At 38.0% G+C, this 9,600-nt stretch overlaps 1 long non-coding RNA gene across 1 annotated transcript in view; it reads right to left on the minus strand.

The window, feature by feature from the left end:
* Positions 1-350: 350 nt before the first annotated feature.
* Positions 351-9,600, minus strand: part of LOC104877078 — a 16,852-nt gene continuing 7,602 nt past the window's right edge. The window contains exon 5 of the long non-coding RNA XR_784507.1: positions 351-690. This is a non-coding gene — a long non-coding RNA (uncharacterized LOC104877078). The remainder of the gene's footprint in view (positions 691-9,600) is intronic.

Below are 9,600 nucleotides of genomic sequence, written 5' to 3' on the forward strand. Positions count from 1 at the left end.
ATTTAGTCCCTGCCTCACAGAGGCCTCTTACTATCTTCCGTAAAAGTCAGCCTGCCTTTTAAAGGCCCATTACTCCTCCCACATGGTATCCATGTGTAGAAAGTAACCTTGCAGATAAGGCCGAAAGTGAAATGGAGACATCGAACACCTCAATACTTGGCTGTCAGTGACCGATTTTTCCCTGCCTCTCCTCCCCAACAAACTTTCCTGCCCCAGTGTCATTTGCCTTCTCTCTTCTGGCTAAGAGAAGTACAAAGTCTTCCTTTAGGCAGCACTTATACTCTGGGCATCCAAGAAGAAAAAAAAAATAATGAGAGAAAGGAGATGCAGCATTTGGATAAGGAACCCAGGACCACTCTACCAATGAGCAATATCCCTACTCCCCCATTTTTTTTATTTTGAGATGGGATCTCACTAAGTTATTTCATTCATTGTTATTGCCAAATAATATTCTATTGTCTGAGTATGTCATATTTTGTTTATCCACTTACCTGTTAATAAACATTTAGGCTGTTTTTACTTTTTGGCTATAGTGAATGATGGGGCCATGAACATTTATCTTTAAGTCTGGTCATGTGTCTTCATTTTTACTGGTGATCTTGAGAAAACTGGATTCATTAAAGAGCTTCCAGTCCTCAGTGAAGTTGGATTCAAGCTTACCTCCTCTTGCTGAGTTGGGAGAGGCAGCATCTGCAACCCCAGGTAGTTGTCAGAAAAATAAGATCACTCCTAGATTATCTATAAAAAGCTTTCACTTTTACAATTAGGAACAAGGCATTCTGCACAACTTTATGTTGAAGGCTCTAGATAGTTAAAAGAAAAAAAAGAGTTAAAAGTTATAAGCACTGGAAGGAAGAAACAAAACTATTATTCACAGATGAGAGAAAAATCAGAATTATTTATAAAGTACTTGAATTTATGAGACTGCTGCAAAGTTACTATCTTGAGAATAAAAACCAAGATATTCAAGTCACCTTCTTTTATGTATACCATCAAAACCACAGCTGAGTCAAAATATAAAATGTAATTTAGAAAAAAACATAATTTACACTTATAATAATATGTAAATTAGATCCCATAGTTAGGAACAGATCTAACCAAAAACATATAATGCCCTATTTGAAGAAAATGAATACTTTATTAAAGAAGATTTCTGTAAGGAGGGAGTTATACTGTGTTTAATAGTGGTAGACTTAATATTGTTGACTCTCCTCAAACTGATTTAGATTTGCTCCAACTTAAAGCTTAACCAGTATTATTTTTTTCCCTCAACAGCTCAACAAGCTGTTCTCACATTTCTACAGAACAGTCAAGAATAGTTAGGATACTCTTAAAACAAAGTGGGGACTCTTGTTCTAGTAGAGATCAAGGCTTATAACTAAGCTACATTCATAAGCCTGCACTGCACTCATACAGAGATAGATGGAAACAGACCAGTAAATAGATCAGAATAGAGAACTTAGGAACAGACCACATGTACATACAAATTTGACTTATGACAGAGGTGACATTACAGATAAGTGGGGTAAGGACCCTTCAATAAATGATATAAAAACTGTTTTTCTAAATTGTTAGCTATTTGAGATATGCTATGTAAATATTTCTTGCTCCTTTGAAAATCAATTTGTCACCACCAATTAACTGTGAGTACTGGATGATCCAGAAATTATACTCCTGAAACTTGCAGTTACCAGAGCTCATACAAAAGAATGTTAATACCATAGCAATGTTACAGGTAAGATAAAAAGATGGGGGTGGGGATCCAACATGTCTACTGAAAGAAAATCTGTAAACTACTTATGGTCAATGAACATACAAGATAGTGGGGAAAAAAAAGGATGCAGGCTGCTCCATGAATCAACATGAATAACATTTGAAGACAACATAGAGAAGAAGTCCCAAAATAGCATATAGAGTGTGGTTTTATTTACGTCAAACTTTAAAACATGTAAAAGAAAATAATACATAATTTAGTAAGGCCTACATCTGTGGTTAAATGTAAAAATAAAGAGTAGAGTGATAAATTTAAAAATTCAGGCTAAATGTTCTAATGAGCTGGGATGGGGGATTAATTTAGGTGGAGCATGAAATCAGGGAGAAGCACTTCAAATAAATTGGTAATTTCTGTTTCTTAGGCTGGGTATAAGTCTAAAGCTTTTTGTTTTGTTTTGTTTTCTATTACTGCTATGACTTGGAACGTTGTGTCCCTCCAAGATTCACACGTTGAAGTTTAATTTTCATTGTGGTGGTATGAAGAAATCACGTAGGGCCTTTCAGTAGGTAATGGGGTCTTTATCCTCAGAAATGGAGTCAGTGCCCTTATAAGAGAGCTGCCTGGCCTTTCTGTCTCTTCTGCCACATGGGGACACAACTGTCATCCCATCTGCCATTTCAGGGCACAACAAGAAAGTGCCATCCTGAAAGTAGACATCTTCCTCCATCAGACTCTAAACCCATTGATTTCTTGACCTTAGACTTCCCAACTTTCATAACTGAGAAATCAATGTCTGCTGTTTATAAATTATCCAGTCTAAGGCATTTTCTTATATCAGCAGGAACAGATTAAAACAGCTACTTTAATATTTTAAACCTATAAATATTCCTTTGTACTCATTAAGCATTTAATAAAATTATTGCAAACAAATAAAAATATTGCAAATATTGAGTCAGGATGGACCTTGACTCAAAACTTGATCTGGATGCACACACACTCACACATACTGAAAGAGGATATGAAAGGATTTATTACTCATGTAATGAATGAGTCTTTCTGGGAAGAGTGGAAAGGACCCTAAGAAGGCCCCAAAATGGCTTGAGAAAGCAGAAAAAGAGTGGTGTGGGGTTTTTACAGTGACTATAGAGCGGGCCTAAGACAAGGGTGGCTTGAACTTCCTCGTAGTGCCAAAGAAGAGATCACCTTAGCTTTTTTATCAGGTGGCCCATGTAGATAGTGGAAGGAGAAGGAGAAAAGAAGTTTAAAAGATGTTAGAATTAGGGCTGGGATGTAGTTCAGTGGTAGAGCACTTGCTTAGTATGCACAGGTCATGGGCTCAATCCCCAGCACCACAAGAAAAAAAAGGATGTCACAGTCAGGCATCTATTAGATTCAGGCTCTACTACAAAAAAATTTAAGACAAAACTGTATAGATGGGTGTGCAGAAAACAAAGGGGATATCTTTCATTTTTTAAATAACATGCTGAGAAAAGGGCATCACCTTTCCCTTTCACAAACCACTTCTCTCCATTTTTTTCTTCTCTCAGGAATACTGCGCTAGAGGAAAAACTATAGTCAAATTACTTAAAATGGTAGAAAATGTAATTTACTACTCCGCAGAAGAAAGCAAATGTCAGGGAGGATTATTATAATAACATAAAACTAGATATTGTGTCTCAAGGAGGGGAAAGAATGAGAACTATCTGTGATGTTGAAAAGTTCCTGGGATGATGATGTAGGACAATATTCTTTGGGCCACTTTGTCATCTGGCTGAGCTCATGCTTTGCTGCTATGGTAGTGAAGAAATTCTGCATCAGCATAACCTGTAATTGGAAATGAACACAAGGTTTAAAGCCTTTTCCCAGAAGACTTTTCATTCCTCTTGAAGAGATACAAACAATGGATTACAAGCCACCTACTGAATATTGTTGTCGATACAAAGATAAGAAAGATTCAGTCTCTTCTAAGGGCTCACACTCTTTTGTGTTACTATTTTAGTCTGAGGTGTAAAAATGTGGATTTACATAAAAACTGTAGTCACAGTGATGGCTCAAATAATAAAATAATAAAATTGCTTTTAATGTATATCAAAATTAAAGAGTTCAAAAGAATCATTAATAACTGAGCCTACTGAATGATATATGCAGATGGAAATAACCCAGCTTAAGAAAATCCTCAATAAACAGGCTGGCGTAAAAGTGGAGACTGTGAGCAAAGGTCAATAGAGGTAAAGGTGGGGGGAAAGCTCAGTTACTTTGCATTCATGATTAAAACTGAAATGAATGCAGAATGAGAGGACAGAATTTCAAATGGGGCTGAAGAACTTTTGGAAACAGAATTCTATGCCCTGAAATGATAAACTGTTGGCACAAAAAAATGAAAACTCCTCCCTCTTCCTAATCTTTAGTAAACTCTTCTATACATAGACACTTTAAGAGAGGGCTGTTCTGAAAGGAACAAAAAAGGCTGAGCTCACAATCTGGTTTAATACATAATAATCAGTTCAGCATAATTATAATGAAAAAATACTTCTTATGTGCCAAGTGGTGTCATAAGCTTTTTACATAGTGCAACGTATTTAAGAGCTTTATAGTAATTTACTTAGTAATACTTAATGCAAATCTATAAGGGAAGTGGCAATATTCTCACCATTTTGTAAATTAGGAAATAGAAGCACAAAGAGATTAATTTGTCCATGGCCGCAGCTAAGAGGCAAATAATATCCTAATTTAGGCAGACTGGCAAACATGGTGTGGAAATTATCTAGAAACTGAATGCATTCAGTGGAACAGGAGCGTGCAGTTGGTGGGGGGGAGGGCTGGAGGATATGGATTCTTCTAGAAATCCACAAAATTTCTATAATTCAGAAGTGGTGCTTTAAATCAGTCTTAGCTATATTTTAAAGGATAGGATCACCCCAGCATGTTAATCCATTTTCATTCTCTCTCTTGTGTTCAAACACATACATACACATACAACTGTTCCAATTTTGAGTTAATTTTCATCTGGGAGTTCATAAATCTTAGCTTCATGTTACTAAAACTAATACCTAAGCAAGTCGGGTAACAAAGAGAAAGGTTTTATTCAGCTAATGGTTCTGGAGGGCCCAATGTAAGATTGGGTGCATCTATTATTTTGAGCCTCTGGTAAACTTCCAGATGGCAAAAATAAGGAACACATAATGGGGCAGACCACTTATAACATGAGCCAGGAAGCAGGGACAGACAGGACTGATGGGGTCCCACAATTTCCTTCAATGGCATACCCTCTCAGTGACTAAAGATTTCCCACTCCACCCCACCACTTCCCAAAAGTTCTATCTTGAGGACTAAGCCTTTAACACATGGATCTTTGGGGACACCATCTATATTCAAACCATTCCACCCGTAGTACTGGTTCCAACTATCCTCTTCTTATAAAAGTCCCAGCTGGGGGTTCTTGGATTGTTTCTCTGGTTATATACGAATGCTTTTTATTTAGTCCCTGCCTCACAGAGGCCTCTTACTATCTTCCGTAAAAGTCAGCCTGCCTTTTAAAGGCCCATTACTCCTCCCACATGGTATCCATGTGTAGAAAGTAACCTTGCAGATAAGGCCGAAAGTGAAATGGAGACATCGAACACCTCAATACTTGGCTGTCAGTGACCGATTTTTCCCTGCCTCTCCTCCCCAACAAACTTTCCTGCCCCAGTGTCATTTGCCTTCTCTCTTCTGGCTAAGAGAAGTACAAAGTCTTCCTTTAGGCAGCACTTATACTCTGGGCATCCAAGAAGAAAAAAAAAATAATGAGAGAAAGGAGATGCAGCATTTGGATACACTTTCACTTAAGCTCCAGTTTTGCCTCTATAAGGATCTGACCAAGGGGCTCTTAGTGGGTGTATATGTATGTAAACATTTGATATGAGCTATTGCACACACATATCACTTACTTGGACAACTAAGATGTGAGGAACCACTCTAACTGCTTTATCTGTACTTATTCATTTGTGCTTATCAGATGAGGAAGATGGGATCCAGAGTGGTTAAGAAACTTGTCCACAGTAATAGACTAGTGTTAAGTTAGAGGATCCATTCCTGACAGAGCTTTCTTTAACTTTAACCTCTGCAGTAGGCTCTAATCTCCTGCTCAGTGAGCAATGCAAGGCTGAAGAAAAATTCAAAGACAGGATTAAAGAAAAAAGTGGGAGTTGGGACAGATAAAGCTGGGTTACCAGCAAAAGATCCTGATCAGTCTCAACCTTGGATTTTTATTGTTCGTCAATTAGGGTAAAGGTGAGTTAAGTGCAAAGATAAAACTACATGCAAAGATGCATGGTTTGTGTGGTTTCTATGGAAACTAATACTGGCAAGGCTTTAAAGAGAAGAGACAAAGCATTTTCCAATTGGAAACAAAATAGACAAAATATACGGTTGCAATTAGAACACGGCCCTTCTAGTTATGAAGGTATTCATCATGGGAATGGAATTTAGGTGTGAGTTACCCTGACCTCAGCTAGTGCGTTAGCTCAGCTTGAACCCCGTATCTTCATAGGTCATTTCTCCGGGCTCAGCTATGGACATTATTGGAGAGGTCATGCTGACCTGCACGCTTACTTCAGTGCGAAAGAGATGTGTCCACGAGTCACGTGGCTTCAGTCAGACTCGCTTCTGAAAGTCAGCCAGTTGAAGCATTGAACTCTTTACAGCCTGCACTGCTTAAAGCGTGCCTCGGGCATAATCGATATTGTGGCTCCTGGCAAGGACATATAACATAGGTCTAAACAACTCTTAGCTTCACATACAGCTCAAAGCCCTATGGGAAATCACTTCTCTGGGGTGCATACCTGGAGTTAAAATATGTTCCCACTTAAACTGCTGATGGTGGAGACTGCCAAGCTATAGAGAGGGAAACTGGATCTACAAAGTGATGAAGGAATCAGACTTCATGTTGGTGTGACAGGGATGCCTGAGCAGCAATGGTAATGTGTCACACGCCTTTACTCAGAAACCTCCATCCCTTGATAGAAACATCTGTGCACTCGGAGGAAGAGTAGAATGTGGAAAACACTAACTGATGTGCAGCCAGAGCCTGAGCCATTACCCTTTAAAAAAAAAAAAAGCAAAATATAGAAGAAGTCTTTCCCTAGAAACACAGCTGATTCAGAGATGAGCAGCTCAGAGGGGCAGCAACTGCGAGTGCAGATGCTCAAACTCTAAATAGCTTTGGAAGATGACAGAAATGCTGGGAAAGTTGATCAATGGACAACTAGATATGTGCAGAGAACAGAAAGCTGATACACAACAAGACGCAAGACAAGACGCTCCAAAAGCCTCATGAGCTCAGCAGTCTAAGCTTTCAGAGTAGAGGGCAAGTTCTGATAATGTGTATTAGGGCCCGGACCTTTTGGGAAAACCTAGGATATGAGAATGTAGAAAGCCTAAGGTCCTGTCACTTCACAGATAGGGGCTGTTAAGACCAAAGAGAGCCGGGCATGGTGGCGCATGCCTATAATCCCAGCACTCGGGAGGCTGAGGCAGGAGGATCGCTGTGAGTTTGAGACCAGCCTGGGCTACATAGTGAGTTCCAGGTCAGTCTCAACTACATAGTAAGACCCTGTCTCAAAAAATAAAAAAGAAAAGAAAAGTGCTCCCATGATCTTATCCAAGACCCCTAACTGAAATAATCTCAGGTGCACTTATAGTAGGAATATGTGTGTGTGTGTGTGTGTGTGTGTGTGTGTGTGTGTCTGTGCACACGTGTGCGCACATTTAACATAATTTCTTTCCTTGTAAGATACTTTAGCCTCTTCTTTCTGGATCTCAGATTTCTTTTCCGTGAAGTAAGGTTACACCAAGATTCGTTTGAGGTTCACAGTTTTGTCTCTGAGAAAGTGACTGGAAGACTGCCAAAAATCTTTCAGCAAATACCCACAACTATTTTCTATAATAGTTTGCATTCCTCTTTGTCCATTTCAATGCCAGTGGCTACCACCCAGGTTTGTATCCTTCTCTTATTCCTGGACTACAGCCAGTCTGTTCTTCTACTTTCAAATTTTCCCTACTATATTCCTCTTTTCAATAAACTTTTTGATTCTGAAATCTTCAAGTGTTCCCACTGCCAATGTGAAAAATGTTCTCCATGAAATGCCCCTAACAAAATCTGTCTTTTACCTCCAGCTCCATTTCTCTGCTCTGGATCACTGCAAAATATTACTCAGAAGGTTTTGCTGACTTCACTTTCTCCCCCTTCACTCTTTGATCCATTCCAATTAGGCTTTATGCTCACTTTTCCTTTGAAAAGACTCTAAAGTTGATGACTTCCACATTGCAAATTCAATGATAACTTTGTATTCTCTTCTCACACAACCTGAGCAGGAGGGGACACAGCTAGACAGGCTGTCTTTGAAAAACTGGCTTCTTGGACTTGCATATAAGATGTGATTCCATAATAAAAGTACTTGTGCAGCTTCTGTTTCTTTTTATCTGTTTCACCCTGATTTTTACTAAGGCCTCCACCACTGGATCATTTGTTTTTGCTTTACATCTCCTTCCAGTTGTTACCTTCTTAAGAATCAACAGATTTTTACTTTTTTTTTTTCCTTTTATTGAGGTTATTGGTACAATCTAGGTATACAATACAATTACATTCATCATTGGGATTCTGTACCTTTACATAATCGGTCTTGATTCTCATTTTTCCCCTTGTCCCTGCCCTCTCTTCACCCCCTCCTCCCCTCTCCATTTACAAACACTTTATTTCCATTTTTTCAGTTTCTCATATTTTTTTTCCTCTCCCTTATTACCTTTCCCCCACCCTTCCCACTTTCCTTACACCTTTAGCCCTTTACTTCCTATTTCATATTATTAATTGTCTCATTAGGATCCTGTGTACTATTATAGTTTTTCACACCAAAGAAACTATTCGGTATTTCAGTTAAAGAAATCTCTGTATGGACATTAAAAATAGGGAATCCTAAAATAAAATTAAAAAGGAAAGTAAAAGAGAAAAGGCAATGATGTAACATCAAAATAATCCTTAATTCTGGAGATGAAAACGGTCCCTGAACATATTCAAATTGCTTCTCGCTCTTATATAGTCTATCTTATTCTTTTCTCACTATTTAAAGAATACTTTATTAGTTTCTGTAATCAAACCTAGGTAGATATGACCTTACATATTTAGTACGATGTGTTACCCCTGTACACATGGAAAAAAATAAAAATAAAAATAAAAATAAATTAACATTCCTAGACCAATATGGTTGTCCATTTCTGTACAATGCCAACTCAACACAGTAAATTGGGATGACTTTTTCCAAAGTTGGCAGCACCGTTAAAGTTTCCCAAAATTCAATTTATATATATATAAAAAGACTAATAATAGTATGTTATGCCTCGATAGCAGCACCAGCTTTTCCAGGTTCTGCAGTCATCTGAACAAAATTATGGACATTCAGTACATTTCATTAAAACCAAAAAAACAAAAAAACCAAAGAAAAGAATAATATCCAGACAACAGCAAAGTTCTGTTGCTGTTGTGGTACCTGGCACCATTTTTTCTATTAGCCTCTTAATCATCATCTGGAAAGAGAACATTCTAGAGTAATATCATTAAATGTAGCTCTGATAAAGCACGGTCCCTACTATGTATCATAAAGCAGGTACTAGATATTTTACATTCATAGAGGTATGATACAGTACTGTCCTACATCAATAATACTAGATTCAGTTTTGGTTTGAAATTTACTTTGTCTGCAAATAAGATTGCTACCCCTGTTTTTTTCTGGGCTCCTGTCACATGGAGAATTGTTTTCTATCTTTTCACTTTCAGTCTATGGGCTTCTTTTTGCACTAGGTGTGTTTCTTGTATACAACATATTATTGGATTTTGCTTCTTATTCCATTTT

Source organism: Fukomys damarensis, unplaced genomic scaffold (assembly GCF_012274545.1).
Source record: "Fukomys damarensis isolate Sample0158 unplaced genomic scaffold, DMR_v1.0_HiC HiC_scaffold_21, whole genome shotgun sequence".
In the NCBI taxonomy this organism is placed as follows: Eukaryota; Metazoa; Chordata; class Mammalia; order Rodentia; family Bathyergidae; genus Fukomys; species Fukomys damarensis.